At 43.4% G+C, this 20772-nt stretch overlaps 1 long non-coding RNA gene across 8 annotated transcripts in view; it reads left to right on the top strand.

The window, feature by feature from the left end:
- Window positions 1-20347, top strand: part of LOC125330453 — a 38513-nt gene extending 18166 nt beyond the window's left edge. For 2 of the 8 annotated variants that reach the window (XR_007205536.1, XR_007205537.1), the window contains exons 2-6: window positions 9642-9711; window positions 13933-14085; window positions 18229-18316; window positions 18552-18628; window positions 18759-19752. This is a non-coding gene — a long non-coding RNA (uncharacterized LOC125330453). Of the gene's footprint in view, window positions 1-6428; window positions 8334-9624; window positions 9712-13932; window positions 14086-18228; window positions 18317-18551; window positions 18629-18758; window positions 19753-20268 lie in introns of those variants that run through there. The other 6 variants (XR_007205539.1, XR_007205538.1, XR_007205540.1 and 3 more) reach the window with 6 other exon arrangements.
- Window positions 20348-20772: the final 425 nt, after the last annotated feature.

Below are 20772 nucleotides of genomic sequence, written 5' to 3'. Positions count from 1 at the left end.
CCAGATGAGTTATTAACGTCGGTATCACACTGTGATAAAACCACATTTTTAATCTTGCAGTACTTAAGGTACATAAAGCATCATTGCTGCTTGAGATTTACCGGCTTCCCACTGCTCAGGTTCACTTTGTCAGCAGCAGAGGAAAGTTGGCTTTGAGCTCGCAGGTAAAATGGAAAGAACTGGAAGAAGTTGTTGTTCAAAAGTCTTCTGTGGATGAGGGGAAATTTACAGAGTTAGTACAGATTGTCTGCTTTGCTTAATTAAAAACAAAACAAAAAGCAGAACAGCCCCTGCCCCTCAAATCTCAAAAACACGTGGGAATTACATCGGAAATAGTTAAGAAATTATTAAGTCTTATCTCTTCACCAGTTAAGGTTATCTTTGGTTCCTCTGGATGGAATTTAGATCTTAACAGCAAATTCCTTCCCAGGAGATATGGGAGGAGAAGTAGTGCTTAAATTCAAGACTGTTATAGTCTGGGCATTGGAGACCTCAGCAGCCTGGAAAGCTTGAGTTTTGGATTATCCAGTTTGTGCTCAAGCTGTTAAAGCTCTTCCTGCTTTTCCCTTTCTCCAAAGGCTTTCTGTCAATGTTTTTGTTTTGCTGCAGAAAGCTTTGGCTGACCCTTCTGGGGGGTTTTGCAGAGCAGAACATGAGCTGGAGCTGCACAGCAGATTAAATCGTGGACTCCTCTGCTGGCAGTGGCTCAAGGCTTTAGGTGTTGGTAAGGGCTCAGGGAATGTGTGAATGCACCGAGTTCCCTGCTTCTGCTTCCCACTTGGACACCTGTGGGCACAGAGGCTAATATTCCAATGGATAATTGGGTATTTCAGCCCCAGCACCTCACTATTTAGTAGTAGCTTTTTATGAAATGATGCGATTTCATCACCTCCACTTTCCTTTTTTTACAGCCAGTGTTAGAGCCAGACTTTGCTGGTGTGTAAATAGGCATTAAAACTGCTTTAATTACTCTGCTTTAGCCCAGTGGAGGCTGCTGGGACTTTGGCAGCTTCCTTTCACTGCAACCTAATTACTTTTACACAGGCAACAATTTTCCCTTCACAAACCACCTGACCTTGTCAAGCGGGTTCGTCTTTGACCACAATCTGCTCCCCAAACTTCCAGCTCCTTAAAAAAGGTGATTATAAGCACAATTTTCTATACAGGAGTTAATTTGAGCTTTCCCTGGCTTGCACAGGAAGGATGTTTCCCACCAGCCAGTGCAGGGAGACTTGGACACTAGGACATTGCAGACAAAATAAATTCACTCCCAAAGCTGGTAGAATTTCAGAGTTTTGGTGCAAGACATGATGACCTTCAAATATCTCAGCTATTTTCTGTAGGTTTTAAAATTTATATATTGTTTTATGCAAGTTTCCATCCATTTAATGGATGGACTTTTGGGCTGTGAGTATTTTTAGATCTATTTTGCTGTGGTAAGCTGGTGTCACGCTACTACAAATTTTCAGATTATTTTGGCTAAAGCAGACACATCTGAAAGAAACAGAAGATCAGGATATACAGAAAGTGCAGAAAAACATCAGAAACCAAAAGAGAGAGAGATTTTATGACGACCACAGCATGAGTCCAGCTTTTATCTTCGCAAAGAGATAATATATTCACAATATCCCATTGTCTTTCCTTTGAGGGAGTTTCAAAGATGCCTGAGGAAGGCTCCTACTGTCTGATAACTCTAATTATCAAACTCCATCCAAAATTCTCCTGGGCTGCTATTGCAGTCTGAGGTTTTTCAATATCCAGTTTGGAGAGCACTGTGGGTGCACAGGAGCAATGTGTTGGGAGATGAGAGAAGGAGCTCTGTGGCTCCATCACATCCCTTGGAAAAACGTCTTCTACCCAGTTCCTGTGGGATATCCTGGTTCATTTGCATGCTTTGGGATACAAAGGGTGAGCTGTGCACCTTGTAAAGGATGGTTTGAATCATACGGTTGGGGTGTGCAGGAAGAGGGAAAATGGGGCTCCTTCATTCCCTGTGCTGCAGAAGAAGAAGGAGGAAGGGCTGGATGGAGCGAAAACTCTGGAGAGCTCAGCTTCAAAACTGAACTCAAGTTTTCTGAGTATAATACTTTAATCAACAGTTTTGTTGGGTGCCTCCTATGAGCAACTGCACACATCTGCCTTTACCCTTTTGGGAGCCACATTCCTTCCACACTTCCCCAGTGCCTGGCTGTGTCAGTGTGATGTTCCAAAAATTATGTACTGCCCCACAGGCAGTTTAGTTTGCTTATTCCTGCATTCCAGGCAAGCTAATATTAATTACAGCTGGGCTCTAGTTAAATACTGAGTGGTAAATTTATAAGTGTCAGAGTCATCTAAGTTGGTTACAGCTCCCCAGCATTGATTTGGGAGCACCCTGATAAACATTTTGTCTCACAGAAAGGAAGCAGCTTGTCAGCTGTTTGCCTCATATGTGGGACAGGTAATGCTTGCTCTACGTACAGGCTGCTGAGTTGAATTTTAATTTACATGCATTGAATTAGTATCTGCATGATTGCAAATATCAGATCAAAATTTTCTTTGAGACTTTAAACTTGGAAGTAAAATGTGCATTGGAGTGGATGTGTATCTGTATGTTTGCGCTTTCCAGGTGGAAAATCCTCAGTGGTGAATCCAGAGCCCCTTGGCAGCCCACTCTTGTAAAAGAGTGTCAGATTTTATCCAGACCTGGGTGAGATTTCATGGTTTTTTTATAGCCCTATGTACATTATTTTGCTGTGGCTACCCCACATAACCCTGTTACCAATGCACAAGTGTGCTTTAAACTCTGTGTTCCCCTCTGTGCTGGTTTGGCCAAATTTAGAAATACATCCTCTGAGAGAAGGCAGGTCACAACCAGCCCTCCCCCACCAGGTTCGGGAAAAAAAGAAACTTTTTCCTCGAAGGAAAGTGAAAGAGATGAAAACTATTTATTTAACAAACACACAGGAAAAAGATAATGATGCTAAATAATAAAACCTCTCGCTCTGCTGAGAGAAACCTGGGGGAAGATTTCAGAGTCCTTCCGTAATCTCTCTCTCTCCCCCTCCTTGGAGCTGGGACGGGGTGGTGGGCCCACCTCCAGGGCCAAGGCCTTGGTGGAAATTCCTCCCAATGTATTCTGATGTTGAAACAGTCCACCAGAGAAAAAAAAAAGGAAAAAAACGAAGTCCCAGGAAAACAAAAGTTCAACTCTCTGTCTCTCTCTGGAGAAAGAAAAAGGAGCTGAAAAACTGGCCGAAAGCACCCAGGTGCCTTCCCCACTCTCGCTCTGCTGCCACAGCTGAAAAAAAAAGTCTATCTCAGTCTGTCTCTGTGTGACCTTGAACAAGCTGCAAACTGCTTTGAAGAAGTTTTGCTCAGTTTTTCCTCCCCCCTCTCAGGCTCAGTTTAAAGGTACAGAAAAGCACAAAATTAATTTCTGGGCACGGGGCAGCGATAGGGGATACACATCACAAAGTCACCCCAAGACAGCCTCTTATTTCGTATTCTATGGAATTTTTCTCTATTTTGGAAGAGGTTTGTGTTACGCAAGGCTTCAGGACGTCTTGGTGTACCAGATGAAGATTTGAGTGTTTAGATGTCCACTTCACCCCTTTAATGGATTTTATTTACTCTGTTATTGAGTAGCAGGAGAGAAGGAGCATTTATGCCCTCGCTGTTTCAATTCACTGGTATTATTGATAAATTATATGCCTTGGTATTATTGATAAATTAAGACAGCAAAATACACAGACATTGGCAGATTTGAGGTTCCAGGTTGATATTCTTCCAGGATCAGAACGAGTTACTGGACTTAAAGTTGCTAAAGGAGAAAGTAATGCCATAGGATAGACAAGGCATGTGCTCTAAAGCATTTTACTTTGTTCCCATAATATCTTGGACATCAGCGCTCCAGATTCTTTTTTGGCATCTCAGTGTTGCCAGTGGCAGCCAGCCTGGCATTAACCAGCAATCAACACTCCCTGAGGATCTGCTGATGGCTGGAAGGGGTGAATGAAAAGGGACGCTGAGCAGGGTGGGGGTGAGTCTCTCCTGCACAGAGAGAGCAGCTACAGGGAATCAGGCATTTCCCTTCTGTCCCAGGATAAAACCAAAATGTCTTTAACTGCTGCAATTTCCTTATAGCCTTTGCTTTCCTTTTAGTCCCACAGTGGGGATGGCTGGGTGTAGTTTCAATCTGTTATTAGGAGGTCTTTAAGAAAACCAGAGTTTCTTGGGAAGTCCCCCTTCTGGCTTTCTTCTCAAATGAGAGCAGCCGTGATAATAAACCCCCAGAATTCTATTTCTTTTATGTTTCATTTATTGCTACTTTGTCCAAGCCAACTTTTTTATCAGTGCTCCGGGCAAAAGCAATGATGCCAGTAAATCATGGACCATTTCCTCTGCTCCAGGGCGTTCCAGGGAGGCTGGAAGCGCTGATGCTGCCAGTCCTTCAGTGTGCCCTGCACAACATCCCTGCCGAGGATTCAAAGGCTGATCTCCCTGCACCTTTCCTCTCCAGTCTTGCCAGACGTGAGTTTAACAAGGAACTGAACTAAAGATGCCCCTCGCAGGTGACTCGCTCTCTCCCTCCTCTCCCGGCGGGGAGAAGGTTAATGGGCTCCTGTGCTAAGCACAGAAACACTCTCCAAACCTCCCAAAGCTGTGGTGAAGGGCTGCTCGATGTAGATGCTCTCACAACACCTGAGGGAAGAAGGGTTCAGGTGGAGATGGACACCTTGGCTTTAAAGGCTTGGGCTTTCGTGGCTCCCGTCGGCAGCCAGTGCTGCTGTTAAATTCCTTCTTTCACCTCTGGCTCCAGTCAGGGGTTCTGGGGACTCATTTATCCTTTTTGGTCGTTGGTGTTAAATCCTCCTGTCCTGGCTCTGACTGTGGAGCTCCTGACTCGAGTTTTCTTCTCACATTACTACTTCAGAGGAAATGAAAGCGCCTGGAGAGGGTTTTAAACCTGGCTAGTGCAGAATGCTGAGCTCCTCACTCTCCTTTTTAAAGACAGCAAAAGCTGCCATTTGTGTTAAAATCAAGAGGGATGTGAATCTGCAGGTTTCAGTAAATTATTCCTGTCACTTGGTCTCCGACTTCTACATTTGTGCTTCTCTGAAACTTATTAAACATGTCTGAAAAATGGAAGGGAAAGCAGCACACCGCAGGTCACAGTAAATGATGTTTGTATTTTGTCTACACTAGGAGAGGCAGTAAATTAGTCTGGGCTCCTCACATCAGGGAGACTTACAATGACATTGAATATCCGAGTGTCTCTCTGTGGGGACATGGTGTGCTGCCGCATTTCCTAACTTTTATCTAATTTTGAATGAAAAGGAATGGAAGTGTGTGATGTCTATCAGAAAATTAGGACATGGATAGACAAATAACCTTGGTCTGGAGAAGGAGAGCATGGCCTCATGTTTGTGATGGGGAAGAAATGGATTTTGTTCTTGTTTGTCATAATTCTCATGGGACCTTTCATGAAACACTAAAGGAGCCCACCTTTTGTCTTCCCATCTTTTATAGCAGCCCTAAACCCCTCACTAAATGTGGGGTTTTTTGTTGGTTTGGCTTTAGCTGAAGTGTTTGTGGTTTTCCAGAGCAGATCAGATTGGGTGGCACTGCCCTTCTTACTATTCCCACTCACCCAGAATGTCATCTCATCTGTAGGGTCAGCACAGGCAGGATCCTGCAAACAGCTGAAAAATTGGGTTCTTTTTTTTTCTAAACGTGGGCCATGGAAACCACACATAGAAATGACACAGAAAGAAGACAAAAAGTCTGTGACTTGCCCAAAACCAACTGGTATTCTGGAGCCTGCAAGTGTTCCCAGGAATCCTTTTATAATGGAAAACTCTTCTTTTTTATATATTATTTTCTTGAAGTAAAATGAGGACTCCTTGTTATCTTCCAGCAGTGTGCAGACTGAGCATTCCTTCTGCTAGTTCTCCTGCTGGCTTTGGGAACTGTGCATGACCAACCTGAGCTAGATCTTTTAGTCCTCCATCTGGGATTTTGGGAACTTTCCTGAGAAAATGAATTGTGATACTATTAGTCTCTGTAACCTTTTCTATTCCTTGGTAGAAGAGTCTTAAAATGTATTGTGAGTGAGAAAAAGATGTGCATACACCCTTGTTTTGGAAAGAAAGGAAAGGATTGAGTGCTTCAATCCTTGAAAACTGATGTATTACAGAGGACAGCTCCTGGTTTATTTTGTGTGTGGATGATATGTGTTTGTAAAGTTTTATTGCCTGGTTCAGGCTCATTAAAGCACCTTTTGGAGGTGCCACTTCTGAGAAGGGAGAGGCGGGGGGGGGGGGGGAGGCAGGGATGTGGAGGGCAGAAAGGCCTCTTGCCTCCAGGCACTCCCTGACTCCAAGTCCTATTACTCATGTTTAAACCCTAGCTCTCCAACATTTATCTTGCAAAATGTCCCATATTTTTCTAAAATTATTAGATCGACTAAAGAAATAGAGACCTATTTTATATGATGATACCTTGTGAAATTAAGGTTGACAGGCGATAGACTTTGCCTGGAGAGGCACTTGAGAGAGAAAAGTAATCAATGGAGAAAGTTCTAGGGAAATGTTAGCATAAGAATGAGTGGTTTCAAATAGTCTGCTCATAAATTCCGGCTGGACTTCAGAAGTTTGCTCACAGATAGAGGAAATGAGGTTCTGGAATGACTTTCCAATAGTAATGGGAAAAGCAATCAAGCGAGTTGTGAAGATGAAATAAGTTTTGTGCAGGTAACTGTGCTATAAAATTATAATCTCATTCATTCCCCGGGAACTTCCTCACGGGCCTGTGTTTCGGTCCTAGTGGAAATTCCCCAGTGGGCAGGACTGGGGCTCTGCTGGCAGAATGGCATCCTCTAAAGACTTATTTCTCTGAAATTTCATAAAAACTTCTCCTAAGCTTTCAGGAATCTTTATGGATAAAAAGTGGGTTGGGGTGGCCCTGGCTGGATGCTCTCTCACATCCCACTCCTCAACACGTCCCATTGTTCATGTGCTGGTGGAGAAGATGGGAGGTAATTTGTTGATTCTTCTGCCACTGTGCCTTGAAGTATAGAAAATATTCCTTTTTTTTTTGAGTATTTCTAACTCTCTTCACAGTTGGCATCTCTAAAGGCCTCTGAGAGACTTAAACAGCAACATTCCCATTTTCCACATGAAAATAAACCTTGCCAGCTTGGCTAGAACTAATTTTCTAATTAATGGCTCCCTGATTTTCTCTTTTCCTTAGAAGCTGTGGTATTCCTGTGGATAACAGCACTTTTGTTGTTGTTAGGCTTGTTTGGGTTATTTTTCCCTAGTGAGTGTCTCTTTTGATTTAACTGTAGACACTTAGGGAGAACAATATGGAGGAGATAAATGAAAGTGCACAGAAAATATTCATTAAAAATATAGGTCCTTGTCTCGCCACAGAAGAGCAAGATGTAAGATTGCTTTTCTTTAGATCCTTTTCTCATGGCCTATTAACAACCCCTTACCTTTTTTTTCTTTTTAAACTTTGTATTTCTTTCCCAAAAGTCAGCAATGTGTTTAATGAGTGAAAACATTCTCCTTTAAAGGTCACCCCACTTCAGATTGACTTGACTGTTGATTGCACTTGAGCTCATAGCTTTCATTCACATTAACCCCATTTGTTTTTAATTAAGCAGTGTCTTTTGAGCAAAGACAGTCCATCACTGCTGTCAAAAGGTAAATTTTACTCTTTAATACCAAGCCTTGTATTTCAGTTTAACAGAGATGAAGCTTTGAGAGCAATTTACTCAGACTATGGATTTTTAAGCAGGAATGCAAATTGTCTCACAAGTTGCCATGGCCCAATTTAATCTAATAGCATTCAAAGTGAATTCTAACAGAAACAACTCACTCAGCCACAGTTCCAGCTGCATATTTTCATGCATTTCCTTGGTATCCAGTGTGTACCAGGCATCATTTTTGTTTATTAACACTGACCCTGTCCAGTAAAGACCCTTCCAGAACTGGTGGGCTCCCCCTTCCTCTCTTCCCATCAGAAAAGTCCTTTGCTAGTGGTATTCACAAAATATGGCTTTGGGGTTGGCTAAGCAAACACAAGCTTTGATATAAGGGTTATAGTGCTTAAAAAATGCAAAACAAATAAACAAAAAAATCACCCCAAAGACCCACAGATTTTTGGGGTAAGCCCTGGGTTTGTGTTTTTCATCAGCTTACTTAATTTTTCCTGTTTTCTGAAGTGCATCAAAGAAGAGAACGTGGAGAAGGTTGTCTGGGATCAATTAGCAGCAGCTCTCTGAATTAGCAGCATAGCAAATTTGGAGGATCCTGTGCCAAGACCTGTTGATGGTGAAAACATTGGTATCTTTTCCATTAAAGATGTTAAGTTTTCTGACTGATATGTTTTGGATGATAAGTATCATTTTACTGGAATCGTTTCCTTAATAGAGTCAGGATTATGGCATTTCTTTCCTATCCTACACTGTCTTGGGTGCCACCAACACCATCCCCTGAATCACAGAACCACAGGATGGTTTGGGTTGGAAGGGACCTTAAAACCCATCCAGTGCCACCCCCTGCCATGGGCAGAGACATCTTCCACTGTCCCAGGTTGCTCCAAACCCCATCCAGCCTGGCCTTGGACACTTGCAGGGATCCAGGGGCAGCCACAGCTTCTCTGGGCACCCTGTGCCAGGGCCTCCCCACCCTCACAGGGCACAATTCCTTCCCAATATCCCATCTAACCCTGCCCTCCGGCAGTGGGAAGCCATTCCCTGTGTCCTGTCACTCCAGGCCATTGTAAACTGTTTATTTCTATTGTTTGTTTCTTGTCTGTGTTAATCACATAATGCTGATTCCTTGCATAGAGGACAATTTCTGGGCAAAGCAACCAACCAAGAAAATGTAATCCTGTCTAAAATTTGCAGTTGAAAGGGTAATAAGGGTCTTGGAGAGTATTAAAACATTTCAGATGGTATTTGGCAGCCGAAGGCATACAAAGTCCTAAATCCTTCTGAATTAGTAGTGATTAGTAAATATTATACATGCATTTCTAAGGCTTTTGATTTTTCTTTTAAGCCACTTCTCTGTCCTGACAGCACAAGTGGAAATTGTGGCAGTTGTGACCAGAATGCTGATAACTGAAGCAGGCACTTTTAGGCAGTGGGATTCATTAGCTGGTTTTGCTTGAGCTGTATAATATCATTAGTATTACATGTATACTTACACAATTAATTTGCTTTGCTTTTGACAAGACAGAACAGAATTTCTTACATTTAGTATTTTTTGCTCCTTCACTTGTTATTTCTTGGCAATGGAGTAAAACTTGCCTGTGGAATAAACCCTTTCCTTCTAATAGGAGGTTCTGCTCAGAACATCTAGATTTTTGTTATTTCATGTACTCCCTCCTCCTCCTCCTCCCCTCCTTGCTGGACTTTTTGATAATAGCTTCTTGGTTTTTTCTATTGGTTCTTGGGAAAACTAATGAAAAGAAAGTCAACAATAGTAATCAAACTGAATTATGGTAAAGCTCTGGCTTTCAGCTCACAATTGCTACAGAAATTGGGCCCAATTGACTACAAACTATAGGCACATATAAGTGAAACTTCCCTTCCTTTATTTGGCTGGTTACTTCATGTTTTCTTTCTTACAGGTTCTTTTTTTTTGCAGGAGAATTTAACAGCCAAGTCCTTTCTGTCTGCATGGGAGACCCCATTGCCCTTAACTTTGGGAGAAACAGGTAGGAAGTTCTTCCTTCACTTAAAATCTCAGGTATTTTTTATTTTACTTTTTTTCTTTTCCCCACTTATCACTCTGCTCCAAAAGATGTGTCTTTTACTGCCTCTCACAGCCACATTTCCAGTGCTGCTGCTGCTCTGGGCCTGCGTTTGTGCTTGTTAAGGAAAAAGTGCTGAAGGCTGCTTCCAACGTTTTTATTTCATACTTGTATTTCTTCTGTGCACACCTCTGCTCCTGGTTCATGGAATCACAGGATCTCCAGAGCTGGAAGGGACCCTCAAGCACCACTGGTCCAACTTCTGGCTCAGAACACCCCAACAGTCCCACCCTGTGCATCCCTGGGAGTGATGTCCAAATGCTTCTGGAGCTCGGGGCCGTGCCCATTCCCTGGAGAGCCTGGGCAGTGCCCAGCACCCTCTGGGGGAAGAACCTTTCCCTGATCTCCAGCCTGACCCTCCCTGGCCCAGCTCCAGCCATTCCCTGGGTCCTGTCCCTGGTCACAGCAGAGATGAGCCTGCCCCCCTTCCCGAGGACCTTGGTCACTGTAGGTTTTGCATTATCACCCCAGCAGGTTTTGTAGCCAGCTACACTTCGTTCCTTATGCAGACTGAGTTGAAGAAGATGCGATTTTGGTTTTTGGCTGTGCACAAATTTCACCCCATGAGTAGTGCCTGCCTCTATCAATGGTGTTTGTGGTATCTGAAAAGGCAGCCCCTGGGTGTGATCACACAAAAGAAGAAGCAGTAAAATCAGTGCTCAGTCAGGTGGAGTGGGTTACCTGCTTCATGCTGGGCTTCCTCTCAAGACATTTTTGCTCCAATGAAGCCAGTTGCATCTTGCTGCTTTTCAAATCTGCTTTGTTGGATTTTTTGGTTTTTTTTTCCTCTGCTCTCTGTTTTCTTTCCTGCTCCTTACCAAAGTCTCTGCTGAGCTCTTTGTGAAGAGCACAGGTTTCTTTGGGCTACACTTTCTGCAGGGACACCTTTTGCATCCCCACCTTTGGGGCAGCCCAGGGACAGCTCCAATCTCTGCTCTCTGTGACCAGGGACAGGACCCAGGGAATGGCTGGAGCTGTGTCAGGGAGGGTCAGGCTGGAGATCAGGGAAAGGTTCTTCCCCCAGAGGGTGCTGGGCACTGCCCAGGCTCTCCAGGGAATGGGCACGGCCCCGAGGCTGCCAGAGCTCCAGGAGCGTTTGGACACCGCTGCCAGGGATGCACAGGGTGGGACTGTTGGGGTGTCTGTGCAGGGACAGGGGTTGGATTGATGATCCTTGTGGGTCTCTTCCCACTCAGGATGTTCTGGGGTTCTGTGATTCTATCCCAGCAGAGGCTGTTTGCCAACAAACATTCCCTCATTCCCTGCTGGAGTTTCTGCACTTGCAACTCTGTCCCAAGAACAGTCCCAGAAATGCTTGGCTGACATCCCGGGGGGCACTTAGGGTTAAAATTAAGGTAGATTTGTAGCCACCATATTGCAAATATGACTTTCCAGAATCACAGAATGCTTTGGGCTGGATGGGACCTTAAATATCATCCAGATCAGAGCAGCTGTGACTGCCCCTGGATCCCTGGCAGTGTCCAAGGCCAGGCTGGACAGGGCTTGGAGCAGCCTGGGCTAGTGGAAGGTGTCCCTGCCCATGGCAGGGGGTGTCACGGGGTGATCTTCGAGGTCCTTTCCAACAGAAACTGTTCATGACTTTCTGTTACTCTTTCTCACAAGCTGTGTGCCACATTAAAGCAGGGACCTTCCACACGAAAAGCGTTTAAATTAAAAGCTGAGGTGGTGCTGCAGAGCCATCACGGAGATGGGCTGAACTTCCTTTGGGTTCTGGATTTCACTCTGAATTCCAAAATATTTCACCCTGCAGTGCATTGTACCTGTTTGTGGAAGGAAAAGATGAAACTGGGAGCCTTACAGATCCCTGAGAATGGTAATCAGCCAAATTTGTGTTTTGGAGGGGAAAAGGAGGCTCCTGCTGATAAGAAAGGCTCTGTTTGATTCTAATCTCTTTCACCTGTTGAACAATTATTGATGACTTTCATTACGGTGCTTTGTTGCTGGTGCTATGAAAGGAGAATAATCAGTGCTGCATTAAGGTACATGTAAAAAGCCTGTCTCTATTTGCATGGTAATGAAGTACTACCTAAGGTGTTAGAAGGAGAATCAATAGGCTAATGAGATTTTATGCAAACAATCTCAAGTAACAACCTGGGCTCACCCTTAGATAAAAGGATTTGTTTGAAACAGGAAAATACTTACAAAGTGGGTTTTCTTTCTTTAAAAAAGAAAGAAAAAAAAAAGCATTTTTATATCAGTGCAAATTGAAACATGAAAAAAGATCTGGTGTTTTAAGTATTACAGAAAATAATTCCAATCTACCTGGATGCTGTAGAAATAATGGCCTAATCAGGCTCATCCTTATAAATCTTGCCTATAAGTTTCATTCTTTTTGTTGGTGCTGATACTTAGCCTTGAAGATGAAGGGTGTAGAAGTCCACAGCTGAAGGCAAACCATCCTGTCTGGAATAAAAAATCGAATAGTAAAAATTATTGGCTCCAGCTCCTCAGGTAACAGCCACTGACTTTGCACTGGGGAGTAGACAACTTTTCGAGTGAAGGACTGACCATTTGGGGACAGTGCTTAGATTGAGGTAAACACACCTCAGTACTCTGGAAAAATGAGTGGATTTGCTTTTTTAGCTTTGTATTGGTGCCTTTCTTTGTTCTATTTTAATTACAATTGATTCTTGGTGTGGTTTAAGCACAACAGTGTTGCAGAAAGCGCATTTTTCAGCCAGGCTGTTGGGTTGAAAATTAAGATTTGCTGCAGATTTTGGTAGGAAGAGGGAGATGAGCTCTGTGTTTTCTTGGAGAGAGACAGAGAAAGCTGCAGGGAACTGCTGTGCCCAAACCCCCTCTGGGTTAGCCTGGCTATGACTCAGAAAAACCTGGGAAAAACATGCTTTTTATGCATATAAGGTGCTGTGTAATAAGGTACAAAAATATGGGTTCAGCTGTGTGAGGTCCTGTGAAACCTCACAAAGTGTGGGTTTATCCACCACACACAAAAAATACATTGCAAACTCTGCTGGTTTATTAGAAAGACATGGGAAAAGCAGAGACACCATCAGGAACCTCAGGCAAAAACAAAAGAAAATTTAGTAAAGATAGAACTAAATTATTCTCTTTCTCTATTTTCCCAGATAGCTCAAGCATGAGAGAGAAAAACATGTTTTTATCCACAAATCTGCCTTCTCCCCAAAAAAATCCTCATTCTCTTAGTGCAAGAAATAAGTTTTCTATACTTTCTCCAGTGCTCCTGACTGGGTTTATTTCCATCAGGCAGCACCATGGCTGCAGGAGGTGTCTGTCCCCAGCCAGGGACAAACTCTGATGGACTGTCATGAAAAGGACATGGAGGAGAGGAATTCCTCCTGCATGCTTAAGGATGCATTTTTCCTGTCAGCTTCTCCTGCTGCTCTGTTCCTAATGGCATGGGGAATGTCCCACTCTGAGATGGCAGAGGTGTTGTCCAGCCTGTGCTGTGGCAGTCTAAATGAAGTCCTTGCTCTCCCCAACAGCTGAGTTTTTTTTTGTTTCCATGAGTGCTCAAAGCTGAGTAGGGGGAAAGAGCCAAGTTATCTTCAGAATCCCAGAATGGTTTGGGATGGAAGGGACCTGAAATCTCTTGTTCCACCCCCTGCCACGGGCAGGGACACCTTCCACTTGGTTGCTCCAAGCCCTGTCCAACCTGGCCTCGGACACTTCCAGGGATCCAGGGGCAGCCACAGCTTCTCTGGGCACTCTGTGCCAGGGCCTCTCCACCCTCACAGGGAAGGATTCCTTCCCAATATCCCATCCAACCCTGCCCTCTGTCGGTGGGAAGTCGTTCCCCCTTGTCCTGTCACTCCGGCCCTTGTCCCAAGTCCCTTCCCAGCTCTTCAGGCACTGAAAGTTCTCATAAGGTGTTATCAGACCCTTCTCTTCTCCAGGCTGAACAATCCCAATCGTCTCAGTCTTTCCTCATAGGAGAGGTGTTCCATCCCTCTGATCATCTTTTGCTAAAGAACAGATAAATGGAATGAATTTCCACTAAAATAAAACTCTTTCTTGCTAAAAATGCCAAGGAATCTGGTCCCTTATAAGAGTAAAATAGAAATGTGTCCTTTCTCAGTTATCACTTCCTTATTATTTTTTCATTTTTTACTTTTGCTTTCTGAGGAGACCAAGCTCCCCAAGATGTGGGCAAAGCAGCATTTCATGGCAGAGCACTTGTGGAAATGCCCCACAGCAAGATGTGCCTATTTTGAATTTCCTTGGGATATTGCCACGGTGCTCTTCGAGAGGCAACAAGTGACAGGAGTGTTCCTTGAGGTGAGTGGTGCTTCGTTCCACTGGGAACTGCAGGCTGTGTTTGGGAAGGGGTTTGAACAACCCTAACAGCTTTTGGGTAATACTTCTGGGTTTTCTTGCTGTGAGGAAGAGAGTGACAAAGCAGAGGCTTTCTGATACGGGATTTCCAAGCTGTTGTCTCACTTTTGGTGTTGTCTCACTGATTTCACTCCCTTCCCTTCTTCCACATCGTGGATTGCAGAGCAAGTGAGACCTGTGCAGTGTGAGCACAGAAATGCTGCCCTAACAGGAGGGGACTCGTTCCAAGAGTTTCCTAGCACTACACCCTACACTTTTGGAAACAAAAGGCAGAGTAACAGCTTTGTGTGCTGTGGTTGCTGAGCATTGGCAGGGACACATTCCCACATCCCTCTTATCTGGAGGCAGGGAGACAGATTTCCCTGACTCTCTGGGATAATGGTGCAGTGGTGACACTTTTTATTTGGGCATTTTAGCTCAAATCTGAGTAAAATTGGAGAGAAAACAGATAGGAGGGAAGAAGAGATTTGGTTGGCGTGTTGTTTTTCCATCAGCTCTCTCCACAGTTTTGTTTACTGAAAACAATATAAGTTTTCCATTATGTATTTATTGGATTTTTAATTGAAAGGATCATTATTAAAAACCTCTGACAAGCTAAATTAGGCTCTCTGCTTTGGTTTCAGCCGGTCTGATGAGAACTTGCAATATAATCTATAACTATTTATGAGTCAATTTTTTCACTGATATAAATCCCTTTTTAATTCTTCTGTGAGGTCCTTCAGTTTCTCCTACTGTGGAGCCCAAGGGAACCAGAAAATTAAAATCTAAGGCAGCAATTACAGTGAACTATAATTTTACTGTTTCCCATATGAAGAATTAGTTTCTCCCATTTCTTGTTCTTGTTACAACCTCTGTCAAGAGCATAAATTACCAAAATTCTTCATTGTTTAATATTCCATGTAAATTCTAGGGGAAGTGAGACAGCGTGTCCTTTGTGCTGCACTGCTTCCTGGGCTGGATTTCTTTTTAAACAAAAGGATAATGAAAAGTCAAATTATTGGTGTTTTATACAGCAGAGCCATCGAGACATTAATTTCTTTTGTGGTCATTAGGTGTGGAAATACCCAAAGTGGGAAGGTAGTGGCAAAGGGGGAACCTGCATGGGATGACCATGACTTGATATGATCCCTTATACAGACTCCAAAATTAAATTGACCTCATTCTGCAGGGGATGGGGACAGATTAGATGTCCTTGGCACTTGGGGAATTGGTTTAATGGTGAACATGGGGGTGGTTCTGGAATAAAGATTTGGATTTCGTGATCTCAAAGGTCTTTGAAGAGCTTTTTCCCACCTTAATGATTCCATGATTCCAGTGAACACCCAAATAACTACTAAATAACAACCTACTCCCTACTGTTCTATCATCAGCTGGGTAAAGAAGATGAAATGGTTCTTGGGGTTCCTGAACAGGGAATTTCGGTGGCTCGGTAAGGCTTTTTGCAGGTGTAGGAAATCTGAACTGAGCTTTTAGTTGACCACAAAATTTCATCAGGAGCTGTAGTGACAGGATGAGGAACAATGGGTTCAAATTGAAAGAGAGGAAATTTTGGTTGGATACTGGGAAGGAACTGTTCCCTGGGAGGGTGGGGAGGCCCTGGCACAGGGTGCCCAGAGAAGCTGTGGCTGCCCCTGGATCCCTGCAAGTGTCCAAGGCCAGGTTGGACAAGGCTTGGAGCAGCCTGGGCTAGTGGAAGGTGTCCCTGCCCATGGCAGGGGTGGCACTGGGATGGGCTTTAAGGTCCAGCCCAAACCACGCTGTCGTTCTATGATTTCCAATCTTAAGCCATCCACCTGTTTTGTTCTGGGCTTAGAAATAGTTTTCTATGGAAAGCTGGAATGAGAAATGAATTCTTGTACTTTTTAAATCAATAAGGGCTGGTTTGGGATTTTTTTGGTGGGGAGGGTGTTTGGTCCCCTCAGAATTTTCAGTAGTGTTTCACAGTCATTATGAGGATCCACAATCACCCCGATGCTCAGCTGTGTTTGACATCTTGTACTTCACTGCTCCAAGTACAAACAGAATGTTGTTTACTTCAGAATTACAGACTCACAGAGAACTGTTTCTCACACTTATTTTTAGCACTGGCATTATTTCCCCACATACGTTAGTTACACTGCCCTTCCCTGGCTGCTGTTTATTCCTTCCTCAGTGCTGTGCTTCACATCACTCCTGGAGAAGCAGTGGAAAAACCTGCTGCACTCAGAGCCAGGTTGCCCACACCAATGCTGGGAGCAAAAACTCTCCTCACTTAATTCTTGTGCTGTACTTACCATTAAGATGATGATGTGAGGAACTGAGGGGGAGAACAACCTTCTCAAGCTCTTCTGCAGTGACTCCAGGTCATTTATGGGAGATGTTTCACAGAGTCTCCAGTGCTATTTCCAGGGCACTTCTCATAGTGTGGGGATACAGTCAGTTTTATGGGAAGCACAATACAGCTGGGAGTTGAGGGATAATGAAGAACAATTGTGGAGTGAGGGAACCAGCTCACAAAGCACCATAAACTCTCTCATTTCTAAGGCACTGGTTCTAATATGATCCATTTATTGAAAATAATCCGTTTTAGACAGGGAGGGCAAAAATCTTGAAGGATATAAGAATTCCTCTGGGGTTTCAAGATGTGTAAGCACAGAGTAAGTGCCTGTATGTTTTTTCCAGTCTGGGCAACGTAGGCTGGACAATTTTTCACTGAACTGGGGACGCTTACAGCAGTGCCTTAGCTGATTTCTTGTGTGCTTTGCTTTGTGTGGATGCTTAAGAGTTTCCATTAAGAGCCTTGTTCTCTATAATCCCAGTGAGCAAATTTTACTTGTAAAGTGATAAATATTTAATCCAAAGTGGTTTTATGTACATGTGAAATTCCCACAACACAGAATTCTTTCTACTTTGTAGAAAAGACCGTTATTGGTATCACCTTATTATTCTGCTTAAGAACTTTGATAATAACATTTGTGTCTCTAATTCCAGGGATTTAATTTTGGAGTAGTATTGAAAGGGAAACCAATGCACAAGTTATGCTGTAGCTCAGGAACAACCAGTATTTTAAATTCTTACTAATTATATGAAGTTGAAAAATGTTATTTCATGAAAGCATTTAACATAAGAGTTAAAAATAAATAAAAGAGTGTGTAAGGGGATGTGTTTCAAGGAGTAAGACAGAGAAAAATCACTTCCAAAGAGGTACAGAGCAGAGAATTTCTATGCAAATATGGAGAGTTCCGAATAAGTGCAGAAACTAGGATCTGCAGAAACCCTTTCTCAAGTGAAAATAGAAACATAACATAATTTATTTTACCTTTGTTTTAGATAAATTCTCCTGTTTGGGCAAGAGCAGATGTTGAAGAGTTTTCCTGTTCTTTGCCTAATTGTGTTGTCTGTGGGGTTTTTTTTAGCTTGTGGGCCTGAGAGTGGAGAGTGAGAATAATAAGGGAAAAAATAAAGGAAAAAAAATCTTGAAAATTAAACTCTGTGTAACAACAACAACAACAACAACAATCCTCTGCAAATTGCACAGGCACATACACAAATCAAACCAGAGATTTTCTTCTGAGGACATGCTGCTAAAGAATAAACCTGAATTATCGAACCAAAACCAACCACCCCAGGAGTGGAATAATTTTCACATACAGTACATAGGTGTGTCAGGCATATTTATTGTTCTTTATTTCCTTTGATTTCATGTCACAGAGAAATCCTAAACAGGAGTCTATAGATCTCTCTCTCAGTTGTCTCTGTAGAGATCTCACCTCTGAGCCTCACCAAATTTTGATCAAAGGCCATGGAATAATGTGGTTTTCACACAGCTCGTTATGACCTGTGGGGGTATTTTTGCACATTCTCTTTAACATTGTAATGGGTGAAACTCAACCTCAGTTTGGGACCTGCCTTGAATCTGGAGTTTTGGAATTGGATCCAAGTGAAAATCTACAGCTTGACCAGGCTCAACTGCTTCAGATGGGCTTACCTAGACTGGAATTAAAAATAAACAAAAATGTAAAAGTATTTACTGTTTATTGCAGCCACAAATCCCAGAGTTATTTCAAAGATAAAACCTGGGGTTTTTTTGTTTTTTTTTAATTTCAGCTGCTGTCTCATATCCAATTCCAGCATATTACAGAACATTTCCTAAGGAATTCAGTCTTCTCAGCCTGCCCTGCTGCCGTATCTCCAGGTACATTTCTGCAGCTTGGTCCTGTGGTAATATTAAGATTAGCTCCTTTTTCCAACCAGATTTGTTTCCTGCAAAATTTTTCTCCAGAGCTCTTGGTTTTTACATTAAAGATATGCATAGATTGCTGTTTCCCTCCTCGAGTGGGACTTCCTTTTCATCCATGAAAACAAATGTGGCACCCACTGTAATTCCTTCAAAACACCATCCTGTTCTGCTTGGTAATGATTGCTTTCAGTTTCCATAAAGGCAGAGAAGTCGTCCAGGTCCCAGGGAAGCTGATGGGAGATCTGCAATCCAGTGGAAGCAAGATTGGTGAGTTCTCTGACAAAAGGAAGAGAGAACTCTCATTGCGAGTAAATGAACAGCAGCTTTAATAGATATGGCTCAGCTGGGAAAATAATGTAAAGGGCAATAACATTTTCTGATTGTTTTTCATCTTCAGGAAGCTCCTGCCCACAGTGTGTGAACAGGACAGAAAGGCATCATTGTGCTCCAGGTGAGGATGAGAAGGGGTAGAACTACTGGAGGGTGACTCACCCCAGACTCACAGCTGTGAAAAATAAAAACATTCCATTTTGAAGGCTTGAAGAGGTATCAAAAATGAAGCTGAAAGGCTGATTTTCTTGCCTATGAAGGAATACTTGCCATACTCTAATTCCTCCCTGCAATAGATGTTTATTTAGGTAAAGTTAAGCAGCAGCAGCAGTAGCTTCCTTGGATACAAATACATCTGAAACTGTGGCAAAGAGTTTATGCTTTTAGGAGAGTCAGAGTTCAGACCTGGGGAGAATAAGACAGTCAGACTGCATTTTTTCTCTCCAGGGAACAGATAAAATTTTGGTATGTTCTCTTCCTTCCACTTCAGGTCTGGAAAACTGCCCCCAACTATCCATTTCCTTTTTTTTTCCCCTTACAAGACACCCAAAAGGTTGTGTGAAGGGATTGCTTAAGGGGATTCTTTTAGTTGTCATTTTCTGCCCTTCGGGTACCTCATTCAGAGAAGAAGAGAGTAGGGTTATGCCATACATGAACTCCCTAATTAGCTTGGTCTTTGCATGTTAAGTGTTTTGATTAGTTAATTTTGGGTTACACAACTTTAATTGAGTGTTAATGTTCACCCATCAGTCCAGGTACAAATATCAAGTTCTGCTATTAGTGTTTTCACTTGTTCAAAGCAGTTTATCTGCACCAGTTCCAGTTAAAATCCCCTAGTTAAAAGTGTCCCAGTTAAAATTCCCTTTCCAACTTTAAAAAAAGTTGTTTTTCTCATGTTCTCTGTATACTTTTGCAAATGTTTTAAGATGTGTTGGATGTATTTTAATATTTATTTTAAGGGTTTCTACTTTGCTCAGAACCAGCTCCAAACCCCAGTTTCTAACAGCCAACAGCCAGTTTTAGACCTTTAGCCGTTGGTCTGTAAGTAAGCTCCATGGCAACCTGAAGCTTAATAAGGACATGTTACCATTCTTACTCCAGCTGCTACTACCCCCCTGACAACGATGAGCTATTGGTAGACAGAGATAATCTGTCAAAAGGGAAGCACCAATCACTTAGGACCAAAGGGGTGTGCCATGGGCGGTCCGTGGGCGGACTGGGGTGGAGCAAGGGCACTATAAAATAGCAAGTCAGCCTCAGAGCAGGGGCAGACCACTGCAGATTTAGCTGTCGTGGGTGCCAGTGCTGGGTACTTAAGCCTTGCTGCTATTTAGGAGCCTTCAATAATTTTTCTCCGATTTTTGGGTTAGCTAAAAGTCAGCCCAGCACTGCAAGTTTTCCACCGGAGGTCCAGTGCTGTCTAAGCCCAAAGATCTCTAATCCCTGCGTTCCCGGAAATACCTCTTGAGCCACTAGGATCCCAAATTTTGATATTATCCTGATTTTTATAATTTTTCAATTTTTCTGTTTTAATAAATAAATTTTAATTCTTCTAAGAGTTGTCTTGTTTCTCACAGGTTAGATGGCCTATCAGGAAGGAACTGCTCCTGTGAGGGTGGTGAGGCCCTGGCACAGGGTGCCCAGAGAACCTCTGACTGCTCCTGGATCCCTGGAAGTGTCCAAGGCCAGGCTGCAAAGGGCTTGGAGCAGCCTGGGCTAGTGGAATGTGTCCCTGCCCATGGCAGGGGGTGGAACTGGATGGGCTTTAAGGTCCTTTCCATCCCAAACCAGTTCGGGATTCTGGGATTCTGGGACTCCGCTCCTTAGCACTGGATTGGTGCAGGAGGTGCTCAGCAGCCGCCTCAGTGGGCTGCAGGTCCCCTTTGCCTGAGTTTAGGAGGATTCTCTCTTTTCCTTTGCAACAGCCTGGCAAACACGGAGCCTTTCAGCCCACACCATTCCCCCTCTGGGCGAGCACCAAGACATTCAGAGCCTCGAAAGGCTGCGTTGCCACCCCACGTGCTGCAGCCCCTGCCAGGCCTGCTCAGGGAGCCCAGGCAGCTCTGCACACATCTCCTGGC

This window comes from Corvus hawaiiensis, chromosome 9 (assembly GCF_020740725.1).
Source record: "Corvus hawaiiensis isolate bCorHaw1 chromosome 9, bCorHaw1.pri.cur, whole genome shotgun sequence".
Classification (NCBI taxonomy): Eukaryota; Metazoa; Chordata; class Aves; order Passeriformes; family Corvidae; genus Corvus; species Corvus hawaiiensis.
The sequence above is the reverse complement of the archived record's forward strand: the minus strand, read 5'-3'. Positions and strand labels throughout refer to the sequence as shown.